Below are 15,680 nucleotides of genomic sequence, written 5' to 3'. Positions count from 1 at the left end.
CTGCGCTGCGCTCATCTGTTAGCGTCAAAGTTGCCACAGTGACAGGCAGGGCCAAAGTGTGGTACAGGGGGGGGGATGAGCGTGCGATAGCCGTTTTAATTAGCGTAAGTAAGTGACGTCCAACTGTCAGGCAGCTCAGCCACACACAGAGAGAGAGCGAGAGAGTGCAGTGTGCAATGTGTGAGCTGTCAAACGAACCGCGCAGAGCAAACACTTTGCCCTCCCCCGCACCCACCGCCGCTCCGCTTGTTTTTGTTTTCAGAGGTTGAGCGTCATTTGAACTGTGTTTGCGGCACACACACACCCCGACACCAAGCCCCATTATGTTGATCCAACGATTATGAGGTGGCCCATCGATTCGATTAGCTTTGTTTAATTACCAACTAACATTTGGCATGGAGTATTAGCTAGTTGCACACAGTAAACATATGAGCTTAAGAGAGAGAGAGAGAGAGAGATCAATCGATTGGCAATATCGCTGGCGGCCACTCGTACATTTCTTCTTATGAAATTTCCATGTCTGCAGTGACGTCATGCTCTGGCTTCTCGCAGCTAAATAATCGAATTAGAAATGCGAGCGAATGTCGCTGTCGGAAGTTGCTGCTGACGCTGACTGCGAAATGTTATCCAAGCCAAAAAGTTCAAACATTAAGGTGCGTATGTAGCTGTGTGTGTGTGTGTCCCCCCCCCACCCTTTAATGGAGTTCATTGCATTTTCGGGCTGTTAACGTTCTCCCACAAAATTGGCTTACGTCGTACGCACACTTTTAAGCTTTACTTCGGGATGCATGCTCGAGATACCCGTTCGTACTTGCATTCCCATGTACCCAGTCACATCCATGTACTACATAACTGTGTATATGCTATTTCAAGTGTAATAAATTTTCGTATGCTGCTGCCGCCCCGTCCCTTTGCTGTTGGCACCCGTGTACTGAGACTTGAACCGAAACCGAAGCGTAGACAGAGACAGAGACGGAGACGGAGACGCGGACCGAAACGGTTACGGGAACGGGAACGGGAGACGTGGAATGAAATGGAGACCGAAACGGAGCCAGCGGCGGAGAACGAAATGGAGACCGAAACGGCGACAGAGATGGAGACGGTCTCCACCGGATCATTTCGTCGGTGGAGAGACAGAGAAGGAACTTTTGGCAGCGAGCACAAGTGCAAGCAGAATGGAACGGAGCGCCATTTGGCATTAACATGGTGCACAGTTGGAATTTTCCATTCAGAATTTTAATTCCCCCACCGGCTTTGCCTTGTCTCCGACAGTAGCCTCAATGGCCGCCTCTGCTGCTGCGTTGGCCCTGGGCCAGAGGACATTTTCTAAATGCAACTGGTAAAAGTTTTACGGATTTCATTTTTCGGGCCAACTGCGGCCGTCAATGTCGATTAGGAGATTTAAGGGTGCATGCCGGACCAGGACTAGGACCACGACTACGACCAGCAGCAAAACAACCAGATGCCTTGACCCATGTGCACTCGGTGTGGCTGGCTGTTGCATTAAAATTAAAGTTGCATGCAGGACTTGAAAACCAAAAGCTGACACAAACCCAAAATCAAAATAGGATTCACACACACACACACACACAGTGTGACTGGTGGGTTTTGAGTGCTAAAACAGCAGAAGACGGCAGACACGAGTGTGGAGTGTGGTGAGAGAGAGAGAGAGAGAGAGAGAGAGAGAGCGAGTGAGAGGTAGAGAGAGCCTCATGGCACTTAATAACATTTGAGTAAGTGAGCAACAATACTCGCATGAGCCAGCCAGCAAGTGCATAAATGAAGCCATACTCCTCACCTCTCACCTGGAATTGCTCCATTTCACAGTTCCGCATGTCAGTGGCACGTGTCTGGGCGAGGGAGCGTCTCGAGATGCTCGCCCCTGCTGTTGATGATCCCTTCACTGTGTCGCTCGCATGACTCTCCTTTGGCCCTGAAGTGGTGATGCTTCATGGCGTAGGGCATTCAAATGTCGTCTGGCTCTCGCCTCTCTACCGCACTCTCTTTCGCGCTGTTTTAGTGCTGGATGTCTCATGCATCTGCTGCTATGTATATATGCGCTGGTGCTGCCACTGATGATGATGAGGCTCATTGCCTCCCATGCTTTATTATATTCCCGGCTACATATGCGAAGCTTCTTTTATGGCCTCTACGTGAGCAAGCGAAGGAACCAACGGAACATGTCAATGGGCGTAGCAGCAGCTTCGGGGCAGGGGGGGAAACACATGCCTAAGATTTGTACCACCAAAGCAGGACATGAGTATTTCACGGATTAGTTGCTTTAAGTTGCCAATTCTCGATTGAGTCAGTTGGACACCCCCCTTGCGACTGAGCCACTGGCCCACTACCAAGGCAACTTTTGCATACTTTTTATACGACTCAAATTATGTATAATTTTATTTGAGAATATTCTTCTTGCTGTGATTTCACTACCTCCAGCGAAGGAGTTTTATGACCAGTTGCTCTGCCACCTACGCACACGTGCCCTTACCCTTACCCGCTCAAATAGAGAGAGAGAGAGAGAGAGCACTGACAGGAGGAGGCATACTTCAATTAGCAGATAATTTACTCTGGGCTCATCAGAGTTCATCAGAGCGCTAATTGAAGCACTTTCAGCACTTGGCAGCCATAAAAGCGTTGCCAAAGGGGAGCTCCCTGGCATGCGGGTCCTACTCCACAGTCGGTGTGTTCGTTTGTCCGTGCGTGCGGTCTGCGAACACTTCTGCCTGTGTGTGTCCATGTAAGCATGCGCCTGTGTGCGGTTGCTTTTAGCGAGCAGCTTTTAGAAGAGATCATCCGATAGACAGATCTCGGGCAGCGCAGTCGGCAGCCGCACAGCGTGAAAGCTTCGCGTGGCTTCGGCCCTTGCACAGCCACCCGACGCAGCGGCAGATAAACAGCTTCGTAAGCAATATCGATCGGCTGCCGCAGCGGCAGAGAGGCAATAATCGCTTTCGCTTGTGACTTTGTGACTTTGTGACTTTGTGTCTGTTGTCTAGATAAATACTCAATTGGTGTCTGCCCAAGTAATTCGAAACAAAAACACAGCAAGAGCTAAGTCCACGATAATCTCGGTTCATTATGCATGGATTTAACAAAGTGTTTGCTACCCAAAAACCAATTCCATGAAAGGGACTCGCGTCCCAGTCTCCACTCAAAGGTGAAGTTGGGCGGGGTGGAAGCGTACTCTTGGTTTCTGTTTCTGCCTCCTACTGCGCTTAAGCACTGGCATAAAATAACCATAATCGTGGGGATAGGATAGGGCCACCAAATGGTGGCAGAGATAGCGGCTGCGTGATTGTCATAACAGTCAGAAATTTCGACAGTTTCAGCACCTCCGCCACCGCCCAAAGAGCATTTTCGCTTGAAGTTTGTCGCTAATTGCGCCGTGGCCTTCTCAAATTCTAATGACAGTCCTTAAAGGATTGTGGAGAAGTTTTTCTGCTGATAAAATGAATTTAAGGGCAGTGTTTAAAGAGCCGAACAGAGAACATTGGGGATGAGCTACCACAACAAGCCCATCCTGTTTGTGTCCTTGTTTGCCACTAATTTTCTATTAAATTACCCAACCGTAGAAATCGCTTGTGATCCTATTACAAACCCCAAAAGCCTGTAACAGCTTCCCTCTAATTGACAATCGCATTGGGTTAGCAACGCTTTGTTGGTCAGCACAAGCCACACAGCACAGTGGGTGAAATGACCCATCCAGCGGGCAAATTATTAAGTATTTAATCAGACATGAAAGCATCAAGTAAAGTCTGTGTAAGAATTGTAAGATGGCAATGTCTCGTACCTGAGGGAAATTAAGCAATTGATATGGGATGGATGGGACAGGGTGTACTCACAGAGATTGTAACGGTAACGCAGACGCTTTCCATTCAGCGCTAAAAATAGCTGACCAAATTTATGACACCAGCGTCAGGCGGGCAGCAGTCGGACAAAGACGTCACCAGGGCACATCCCAAGTAGGCGCGGGCTTAAAAAAAGAAGAAGCGACGATTTTCTTGTAAACGGCTCGCAGCCATAAATCATGATGAGGGGGGGCATGGGGACACATAGAGAGAGAGAGAGAGAGAGAGCGGGCTGGAGGTGGCTGGGACAGGCGTAATAAATTCTTTGACAAGTTGCCTGGGCCACCGCAGCTGCTGCCGCTGTTGAGCAACATGTTTATTATAACAAATTGCCCACAAAAATTGTATGTAAATTGATGCCGCGCGATGATGGAGCGCAGCGGGGAAATATAAATCCTTAAAGTGGCGACATTTTCAATTCGTTTTCCGCTGACCGGACACCGCATTTCGGGACCACAATCAGAAAATAGCTCCAAACAAAAAGTTGCGGTAAACAGCCCCGTCTAACGTCGAGTGACAAGCCTCCGGTGCCACTCAGCCACTCAGCCTCTCTCTCTCTCTCTCTCTCTCTCTCTCTGGGCTCTGCCTTAAAGGCTTTGCCCTGGCCCGCTGTCTTGTCAGCTTGAATTAGTTGTATCGGTTTTAGTTCTGGTCTCGCTGTCGGTTGCTATTGCTGTTTCTGTTTCGTTTTCGCAGTCGTAAATTTCCACATGCCCGACCAATTTGCCTTTTGTATGCACGTGCCCAAGACGAATGTCTCAGCCACTTTCCTGTCGTGTTTCAGCGGAGGTGCGGATGACAGTGTCTGGACATGGGCACAGCAAATAAACCACAAAGAGTCCAACAAGAGAAACACACATAAAGGGAGGACACGAAGCCAAAAACGTTTCTTGCTTCTCTGCCATAACGGATCTTCACCATGCATTTACCTTTCAGAGATTTGCAAAAACGTTTCTTGCTTCTCTGCCGCTGCGGTATCCGCTCAATAGTGCATACGCAGTTGCTTCTCTGCCGCTGCGACCCTCGATCGACTGTGCATATGCAGTTGATCGGCTGCCGCTGCATCGTTTCTCGCTTGGGCCGAAGCCACACGAAGCTTTTACGCTGTGCATCTGCCGACTGCGCTGCCCGAGATCGTTTCCTAGACGACGCTGACGGCCTCTGCTTTAATGCCTTTACAACTTTTCTAGCCGAAGCACAAATATTCTTGGCTGTCTCACACAAGTAATTCATATATTTGTGACTGATGGGTAGACAGGTACTTCGCATGTGACGTGACTGCTGCTGCCCACTGACCCAGAAGCAGGTTCCATTGAGCCATTTACTTGCTTGGAAATGTATATCTTTGGCTTTCAAGTTAACTTGAATTTAATTGCAGCACTAAATGTTGAATTTACACTCCAAAATCCAAAGCACAATCCAGACCGAGCAGCTACTGCCAGCGGCGCTGCCGTGTCTCCCTCGGGGAGCTGCAACTGTGTCTGTGTCTGCGACTGCGACTGTGTCTGTCTCTGTCTCTGTCCTTCCTGCACGAACGGGGGGAATACTGGGGGTGTTGGAGTGTATTTGTGTGGGCATTAAATAACTGTGGCTCTCTGCCTCTGCCAAATGCAAATCCAGCAGACACTCTAAGAGACACGGAGACTTCTGCTGCTCCTGCTACTGCCCCCCTCCTGCTCCTGCTTCTCCACCAACTCGGTTTCGTGTTCAACTGCCCAGCTAAACGATAAATTGCTGATATCGATTCGACCAATTTGCCACCCTGTTTGTGTGTGCGCTTTTCTGGCAGCCCTGGCAGGGCCAAGCCACAAATTAACCATTGAACCAAGGAGCTACCGAGGAGCTGCCAGAAGTGGCCAGAAGCTGCCAGCAACAAGCATTGCATTGCCATCGAGTGCATTCATATGAATGGACATAAACTAGATGATTGCCGAGAGCGGATGAACCAGAACTTATCAGGATACTTCAGCTGGCTGCACATTGACACTTACGGAGACACAAATTCAAGCCATAAAACACAAAGAATTTGTACAGGCTTGTGGATTCCCTCAATATATTTTGAATATGCTCGAATCGAAGTGAAGATTCGCTGATGGCCAACGGGCAGCGCAGGCGGCAGATGCACAGCGTAAAAGCTTCGTGTGGCTAGTGCAGCGGCAGTGAAGCAACTTCGTATGCACAATTGATCGGCTGTCGGCAGCGGCAGAGCAGCAGCTTCGTTTAGCTCATGGCCAACGGGCAGCGCCGGCGGCAGATGCACAGCGTAAAAGCTTCGTGTGGCTAGTGCAGCGACAGTGAAGCAACTTCGTACGCACAATCGATCGAGGGTCGCAGCGGCAGAGCAGCAGCTTCGTTTGGCTCATGGCCAACGGGCAGCGCAGGCGGCAGATGCACAGCGTAAAAGCTTCGTGTGGCTAGTGCAGCGGCAGTGAAGCAACTTCGTACGCACAATCGATCGAGGGTCGCAGCGGCAGAGCAGCAGCTTCGTTTAGCTCATGGCCAACGGGCAGCGCAGGCGGCAGATGCACAGCGTAAAAGCTTCGTGTGGCTAGTGCAGCGACAGTGAAGCAGCTTCGTACGCACAATCGATCGAGGGTCGCAGCGGCAGAGCAGCAGCTTCGTTTAGCTCATGGCCAACGGACAGCGCCGGCGGCAGATGCACAGCGTAAAAGCTTCGTGTGGCTTCGGCTGTTGCAGCGGCAGAGAAACAACTGCACAATGATCGCCTGTCGGCAGCGGCACACTGCACTTATTTCCAAACTGTCAGCACTTGGAAATGTCAAATTCTTGGCCAGCATAGAATGAGCGTAGAATGAGCCGCTCGACTCTGAGCCCGGAATGCCAGTCAGCAGTTGTACAACTATTTCAATTTTGTGTGGGCAAACGGGGAGGCACAGAGTAATGCTTGCTATTTGTTGTCACTTTATTTAGTGCACTTCCGGACATGGACATGGACATGGACATGGACATGGACATGTGGGATGTGGGATGTGGCACTCGCTTTGCAGGATGCTTTTGCCACTTTCACTTGAGGACACAGTGGCTGAGCAAAGGCAGAGGACTCTCCCACAGGCAAGAGTGTATGAGGGGGTCCCATTCCTGCGCTCTCTTCCTCTGCTCTGCGTCTGTCCCTGCTGCTTTGTTTGTTTGAACGTTGATATGCATACAAATACAGTTGCTAATGTGCATGTCCATCACTGGTGGGCATGCCCCCAGTCAGCCCCACTGTGCATGCAGCCTGCCTGCAGTGTTAGTATTTGTAATTTATAGGTTTCCCCAAACATTTCAATTAAATAAACTGGCAGTTGCTCTATCTGTCTCCATGTCACTGACACTGACACAGATTGGCTTGCGCTGCCGCTGCCGCTGCCGCTGCCGCTGCTGCCGCTGCTGCTGCTGCTGCTGCTGCTGCTGCTGCTGTCTCTGCCGCTGGCTCTGCTTCTGCCTGCGCTTCTGCTTAGTTTGTGTGTGTGTGTGTGTTTGCACAACACCCATAATGTGCAAACAAAGTGGCAACTATTTGGGCAGCCTGCTGCCGCTCTGAGTGATTTACAGGGTATGGCCTGGGCTCTGCCCTTTTGTCATATTATTCATTACAATTTGTTTGGCCCCTCGTCGCGTGGCATAAATCCGAGCAAACAAACACACACACACACACACACACACACACACATGAGCCGCGTGTCTGGTTGACCTTTTGTGTCGTTTCTGCTTTGCCTTTTTCCCCACATGTTTATTTGATTTTGGGTTTGCTCTCTCCCCCCTCGCCGCCTGCCCGCTCCCTAATTGCTCTGACCTCCTTTGCGGCTGTAAATTCATTGAACCTGCCACTGTCCCTGTCCCTGTCCCTGTCCGATTTTGGCATTTGACTGGCAAACCAATTAGCACAAAAAATAGAGAAAAAAGCAGGAAAAACCAGGCCGAGTTCGAATGACTTTCAGCGTTTAATTGAATTATGTCGAGTTACATGCAGAGGCAACAACAAACACACACAAAAAACACTCAGAACAAAAGCAGCAAATGAAAATTGGTTCAAAATTGCCAAAAACACAACAATGGAAATTATATTAGCCGGCAAAATAAACGAAAATGGGAATTTAAATTGGCAACCAGAGACAAACGGACACAGAAATAATATTTCAAACTAATCATTTTGTGCGGCTTGAATGTCGTCTGTGTGTTCCAGAAAGCAAATCTAAGAGTACATAAATACGCACAATGTTTGATTTGATTTTGATTTGATTTGATTTGATTTGGTCTGCCCATAAATAAAAACCAATAAACTTGCGCCAGGAAGCCTTGTGGCCAAGGCTAAACGTTTAAACTGGAACTCCAGCATGCAGCAGCACTTTCTGGCAGTCATTTCCAACTAAATTCAATTCACTTTGGCATTCTGCAGAGAGAAGGGAGAGAGAGAGAGAGGGAGAGAGGGAGAACCCTATCGCAGTGGCCAGAGTCCCAGAAGGGATGTCTTATCGCCATCTACACACGCCAGGTGGCGGCAGCGAGGGACTCATGACTTGCCTTTTCACCCATAAATCAAACCAAAAGTTGGCCACACAAATACGGAATTAGGGAAGGCAATAAAAAATAAATTAAAAATAAAGTGTACAAATAAATGCAGCTGTTAAGTTGAACGAACTAAAGTTAGTGCAAGGCCCAGTCCAACCAAAAACTATTTGAATTTAAAGGAAGAGAAAAGGCCAGAGAGCGACTGACTGTTTTATTTTATTTTCTTGCCTTCTCTTGAGCTTTAATATCCGCTTCCTGGACAGGACACATATTCATCACATCAGGCATTTCTTACATATAATATCTGCCCCGGCTGTGCTGTGTTTTCTTTTCTTTTCTTTTCTTTTCCCTTTTTTTTTGGTGACTCTCAAAGCTCGAGAGGTCCTTGCACGTTTTATGTGGCACACCTGTCTCTGTGATTGAAATTTGATTGAAAATGTATGCCCAATTAGGTTTAATTGCATTGAGCAAAAGTTCAAATGGCTGAACATAATTGAACCGAAATTTAATTGCAATTTTGTTGGTTAAAATTAAATTTCTAGCACCAGACTTTATGACTAATTGAATTGCGCCCAGCAATATGACAGCCACACACGTGGAGCCATGTACATGCCACATAATCTGCAGCAAGATGGGAGGATGGGAATGCCTTACCAGGAAATGCATCCTTCCGCTCCATTCTTATCTCCCCCCTGCTGTGCCTTCGCTAGATGATGAATGTCTGCGCCGTCAGCTGTGCATTTTGTTCATAATCGGGTAATCTTTATGCCCAGCCATTGTGCCGTTTGCTTCCCGCGTAACTAGTTCCCCAGCTAGCCACTTGGTAGTCAGCGCGGTAATTGGCGCGTTGCCACTTCGAGTGTCCCTTAGCTGTAAGGACTTGTAGTCCTGTGGACAATCTTTTATTATTCTGAAAATAGTTTTTGCCCGAAACTCGATTTCATTGTCGTCTACCGTGTCCGCCGGCTCGAGCAGATGTTATTTATTGCCGAACGTACTTATTGTGTGTCCGTGTCCGTACCTCATGCCCGTGAAGTGTTCATTGTGCAGATCCAAGTTTCCAGAACCCGGCAGCTGGACTCCTTCGCGTAGTTTAGAGCCCTGTCCGTTACCCTGTCCGTCGCACTGTCCGTTATCCTGTGCGCGCCCTGTCCGTTGCTTAACTAGTTTCGGGTGTCAGTGAGGCGCTTCTGGGGTTTCTTTGCTCGTCGGCCATGGCTCAATTAAAACGCTGTCGTTGTTTATGAGTGCTGTGTGGGGGCTGAGGGCGAACCTCCCCGCCGCGTGCACTTTTGTGGAGCCCTCTCCACGGCGCTGCGGCAACGAAAAGTGTGCAAAGATTTCCCCGTTGATGCTTTATTTATTGCCTGTAATTTGCGTTCTCTCGTTCTACGCTTTTCTTCTGCTGCAACTTCTGGGGCACCCAACCCTAAATGGCGCGCTCCTTTTGCCAAAATGTTGATGAGGCTTTTTTTTGTGTGTTTTTTTTTGCTTTTTTCTTCTTCTAAAATTACCGAGCATAAAATTTAATTAGCCAAAACCGAAAAGGCAAAAAGAAAATTGCACAGCCCCTGGGGGGCTGCCGGTCCTCAGGGTTGCACACACACACACACACACACACACACACACAGAGTGAAGGAAATTGCATTAAGTGGGGAAAGAGAAAGGGTGGGGGCGGGGGATGGCACTAAATCAGGGTGGGACTGCTGCAGCCGGGCGCAGCGTGTGAAGTTTAAAAGCTTTCCAAAGCGAAGAGCCGAAGAAAAGGCGCCTTGGAGCATAACATTGTGGGCCCCATGGGCCGCGTCGCTGCTGCGCTGCTGCGTTGACTCTGCTGCTGCGTTGACTTCGCTGCTGCTGCTCTTTTTTTTTGTTGGTGGGCCGTGCGCCCACCGACGCCGTGCATACTTGCAAGCCAAACACACACTTTTTTTTTGCATTTGCCTTTGCTTTTGCTTTTGTTTTTGTTTGTGTCCCTTTTGCCCCCAGGCAATTTGTGTGCATTTGGCATTCAATCGGAGTCCAGTAGCGAGGAAAATCGCAAGCGTTAAATTGCCAGGGGCCATAAGTTCTGTGCGCCGACTGCGGACCGTAGCCATAAACGTAACCGTAATCGCAGCCATAATCCCGTTTCGGGCACCCCTTTGGCCTTATTAACCTTGGTTACATTTCAAGCGTCACTTGCCCAAAGACCGCGGCACATAAAAATCTCTCTCTCTCTCTCTCGCACATTTTTTTCTGCTAATGCCCAAACAACGCGCCAACCGGGAGTATTTGCACTGGCCCAAGAGTCAAGGCAGCTTCAAAGGTTTCGCTCAAATATGAATTGCACTTTTTCTCATTTCTCTGGCATTTCTCGGCATCGACTCTCGATTCTCTTAATTGAAAAATGCATGTAAAAGTTGTTCAACTGGCCATAATTTAGTTACGTTGCTTCAGCCAAGGAGCAACACAAATATTCCATTACAACAATTTCAACACACACACACTTCAGATACATGTGGAATATAAAGTTATCCATAATTAAATAAGGCACTGCGGAAGTTCAGCTTACCAATGGGGCATGGAAACTGCGAGAAATTAATAACATTTAACATTCAACTATAATTCAATTCAAGTAGAATAAAGCTCCTGCAGATCCTACCTCTTCTGATCTTTGTTAACGAATTAATTCCAATTGTATTTCAGCGGCAGTTTTCACCTGCACTGATCTGCAGTTTCGTAACGCACTGTACAGCGAAATGTAAAGTTTTCTGTGTGTGTGTGTGTGTGTGTTTGCGTGTGTGCTTTTATTCCATGTTCCAATTTGCATGTGCACGGAGAATGGTCACGGGGAGGAGGAGCATCGTCATCATTGCCATTGATATGGTTTTGCAGTTGTTTGCACTTTTTCGGGCTTCTGCCCCCAACCCAAACCAACCACGCCTCCTTCCCTTTCCCATTCCCTTTCCCTTTGCACATGTATTCTCTTACACCGTAACGGTATTTATTCCCAATAGTCGTACATTGCAAGAGAATAAATACTGTACGAGCTCGTGGAAAAGTTTTGCGTTCTCCATGAATGATGATGAGCAACGAGCCTCTCTGGATCGTGCAGAAACAATCACAACTGCAGCGAGCGTCATTGAAAAACATCTTGAGCAGCGCAGTCGGCGCCACGCTCTTCGCAAAAGCTTCGTGTGGCTTTGGCATATGCACAGCAAACCGCCGCTGCTGCAGCTTCGTGTGCACATTGATCGGCAGCTGCAGAGCCACAACTTCGTGGGCACAATTGATCGGCTGTCGCAGCGGAGCAGAGAAGCAAGAAACGTTTTAGACGTCGTGTCTGCTGTCTTTGTTGTTTTTGCATTACAAAAGCACTAAGCCGTGTGAGTACCTGCGTTAAAGCGGGACCACAAAACCAGAGAGCGCCAAGCGTTCTCTCTTTCGCTTATTTTCTGAGAAGCATATGCATGGTGAAGATAGATCCGTTACGTTACTCCTGGCCTGCTCCCGATTGGCAGGGTATCGCTTGGTCGGGTTGGTGGCTTTGTGGCGTTCTTGTTTTGTTTGAAATGTGTTTTGTTTGATCTTATTTCACCACGCCTACACTTTTGTGGAGGGGCATATTTTTCGCACTGAATTTATTGCTTGCATATTTCGCTTATTCCCTTAAGCCCACATGTGTGTGTTTGGGTTAACAATAGCAACGGATGTTGCGTACATTTAATAAACTTACTTTTCGCTACTCCCGTGTCTGTGTGTGTGTGTGTGTGGCACTCATTTATGCGAGCATTTTGCTTATTTTTTATGGCTTTTAATCTCTCTCTCTCTCTCTCTCCCCCCCACTGTGTGTGTTTTTGCATCTAATTAGTGCCTGTGGATTGGGGGCAGGGGTGCGTTTGCCTATTGATAATATTGACTGCGCATAATTCGCACAGATTATAAATTGTACTACAAATAGTTGATATGTTTAACAGCCGAACGACGACTTTAATATTGCGCTCTCTCTCTCTCTCTCTCTCTCTGGTTGTTGATTCTTGTTTATTCCCTTTCAATCTAATGAGCAGCTTGCATTTTTCCATTATTTGTGTGTTTGCTTTCCCTCTCTCTTCTTACGACAGCACCAGCTGTTGAGCGGCTGAGAGCGGGAATTAAATTTGTACTTTGCTGGTGTACATTTTAATCTCTTGTATGCCACATAAATATTTAACATGCATGACGCGAAATCGAGTCCTCACTTTATTGTCACACGAGCTTTTATCCGCCGCCAAATGGCGCAGAGGGTTCTTAATGCAGCGTGCGCCCCCTAGCGGAGCGTAGCTGTTGTTGTGGGAAGCGAGAAAAAGAGGAACAGAAACTGCAGGAAGAGGAAGAGAAGAGATCTCCACGAAAGTGTTTTAGGAACAACAAAAAGGCAAAAGGGTTGCTAGACCTAATATCAAAGTCAGCGGCAATTAGTCAAATGGAAATCATTTAGCAGCAATTTGAAGTGTAATTTATTAAAGCATCAAACTGTGCTGTGAGGGAGAGGAGTGATTAGTGAGGAGGAGAGGGGAAGAGCAGTGGAGCGCCCACGGCATATTGCACTCTCTCTCTCTCTCTCTCCCACAGTCGACTGGGATGCTCCAATTAAATGGTGAAATTAAATGTTGTCCACAGCATTTGAACAGAGCATTTGTCAAGTGGTGGATTCTACTCCACCACTCAGCCCGAAGCACGAAGCCCAACATCGCCTTGTAGCCTTAGGAATCCCTCCACCCAGCCAGCCGTACAATGAGCAGCTGATTGCTGGGCAATTTCACTCTCCAGTTGCTTGAGTTTCGGTGTCCCTCTGTTGCATACTCTGCTCGTTTCTGTGTGTATGGTGTTTGGCACTGCAGCCGGAAAGGGCATCCAGGGAATCGTTTGGCATTTTCTCCCTTTTCCATTCTGCAGCATCTTGTCTCCGTTTTCCAATTCAATTCGATTCGTTTTCGTTTGCTTGTGCTTGTGCTTGTGCTGTAATGATAAAGATTTATTTTCGAGCAACAATTGTTTGGGCATTAAAAGTGCGCTCCGCTTCGGTCCACCCAGCCCTCGTGGGTCCTGCAATTGATAGCTTGGGTCTGTGACACGTTCGCCGCTGTCGCCGTCGCTGTCGCCGTCGCTGTCGCCGTCGCTGTCGCTGCCGCTGTCGCTGCTGCCATCCATCACACTCAGAGTGAAATAAATTGAAACTAATGCCAGAAAAGGCGATCAATGAATGTCGCTGCACTGGCACTGGCACTGGCTCTGGCTCTGGCTCTGGCTCTGATGTGGCAACTTGCAACAGCTGTGTGTCACTGTTACTTTCTAAGTTGCCACAACTCGAAAATCCTGTTTGAATTGCATTTATGGTCCAGCCCATCGCTGGTTAGTGGAGCATGCAACTCGTAGCATGTGGCATGCCTCACTTTCTATAGCAGGATCAAAAGCAGGCCAGCACAACGAAATCAAACTCCAACACACAGAGAGTAGAAATTCAAGCAAGTTCGAAATTTCATTTCAAAATTAACAGCATGGGCAGCACATGTAAGTGGTTACCCTGTGAATCCTCTACGGCTGTGAGCCAGTAAGCCTTTCCTTGCAGTGAGTCATCAGCCGGCACAGCTGGAAGGGCTGGAGCTGCGGGAGAGGAGCAACCAATCGCTGGCGCGCTCGCAGCTACGCGAACACTCGCAGTCACAGTTCCAGCCGCAGCCTCGGGATGGCGGCTGGCGCAGTGTCAACTCCATGGATGAGGACATGAACAATGGACTGTGTGTGTTCACCTGGGGTTTCCTCAAGTCCTGCTGCCTGTGGCGCCGAGAGAGCTGAAAGAAAATCATAATTAAAAGCGGGAGCTCGAACGCAAGCCCCAACCCAACTCGTGCCCCGCTCGAACCCTAACCAGCTGCAACCCCAGCCCAGCTCGAGCTGCGACCCAACTCCTACCCCAGCTCGAACTCCAATCCAACTCCAACCTCCCTCTAATAGTCAAAGTGACACGCTAAGCTGATTAACTCTAATCTAAAGTTGCAACCAGGGGGAAATAAAACGCCAAACCAAAAGCGAACACAATCAGCAGCATTGCTGGAGGATGGGGGACCGCAAGGGGGTAATGCCCGCATGGCCAAGGGACGACTGTTTACATTTGTCATAGATTTAGTGGGAAATGGATGGGTGGAGGAGAGCAGGGGCGACGACAAGGCGGTAGAAAATGAAGCGAGTGAACAGAAATTGCGACCGATAAGACAGCAGCAAAAGCTGAGAGCAAAAGGTGGGAGGGTGTCTAGATAAAAGTGCACCTAAACGTGGGCAACCCCCACAAGTGACCCACAATATCTTCAAACCAAATCCCACCTCCGCCAGCGCCTCTTATCTGACTTTGGATTTGTTTCTCTTTTCTTTTTCTCCCCTCATCTCTGTCACCATCTGTCGGTGTGTGCCCCGTCTGTGTGTGTTTGTCTATGGGTGCCGTGTGTATGTGTGTGTGTGTGTGTTCTTTTTCTAGTTTGTTTTGGCTTGGGCTCCCCACTGAATGTGTCCAAGCTGTCCCTGATTTGGTTTTAGGGCGCTGGGGACCTGTGTGTCGGGATTTGCATTGAAATCGTCTTAGTTTGCCCCTGCAAAACCCCCCCATCAGCCCTAAGCTGATCGTGAATGGAAACGTGATGCGGATAACCATTTTTGGGGCCATTTTACGTATTTAATATTAAGACTGCTGAGGCCCCCCCCCCGCATTTAAGAATCATTTTACTACTGCAAATAGAAAAGAATAAAAAGTGCAGCAGCAAACATCCACGTTCGGTCTCATGCAGCAGGCGCCCCCTGGCGGTATGATCGACATGTAATGGTTGGCTGCTAGTTCGATGGTTGGAAGCGAGCGAGATCCATGCAACATGTGCGCAAAAATATTCGGATTTAGTTGGAATTTAGAGTATAAACCGGAGATATTTGATTCACTTAGAGTACTGTTGGTCTATGTAAATATTTACATAATATTACCATTCCTTAATTTCTATCCATCTATTCTCTACATCTTCCCATGCATTTCTGCAACTCCAACTCCAACTCGAACTCGTCGTAGACGTATCAATCAGCTCATACGCGGATCTATGCAGCCATCTCTCCAACTCTCCAACTCTCCAACTCTCCAACCAACTGCCACATCCGACCACATCCGACCGGAACAGGCGATTGCAGTAATCATTTCAGCCAGCCAGCAGGAGGCCGGCCAGCGGGTGGGTGGCTGGGTGGCATGGCCATATTTCGGCGCAAGTTTTCACCATTGCCGCCCCAATGTGGACGGAATATGCAGACGCTGCACTTGCCACT

Source organism: Drosophila guanche, unplaced genomic scaffold (assembly GCF_900245975.1).
Source record: "Drosophila guanche unplaced genomic scaffold, DGUA_6, whole genome shotgun sequence".
Lineage (NCBI taxonomy): Eukaryota > Metazoa > Arthropoda > Insecta > Diptera > Drosophilidae > Drosophila > Drosophila guanche.
This window is presented reverse-complemented; position numbering follows the sequence as displayed.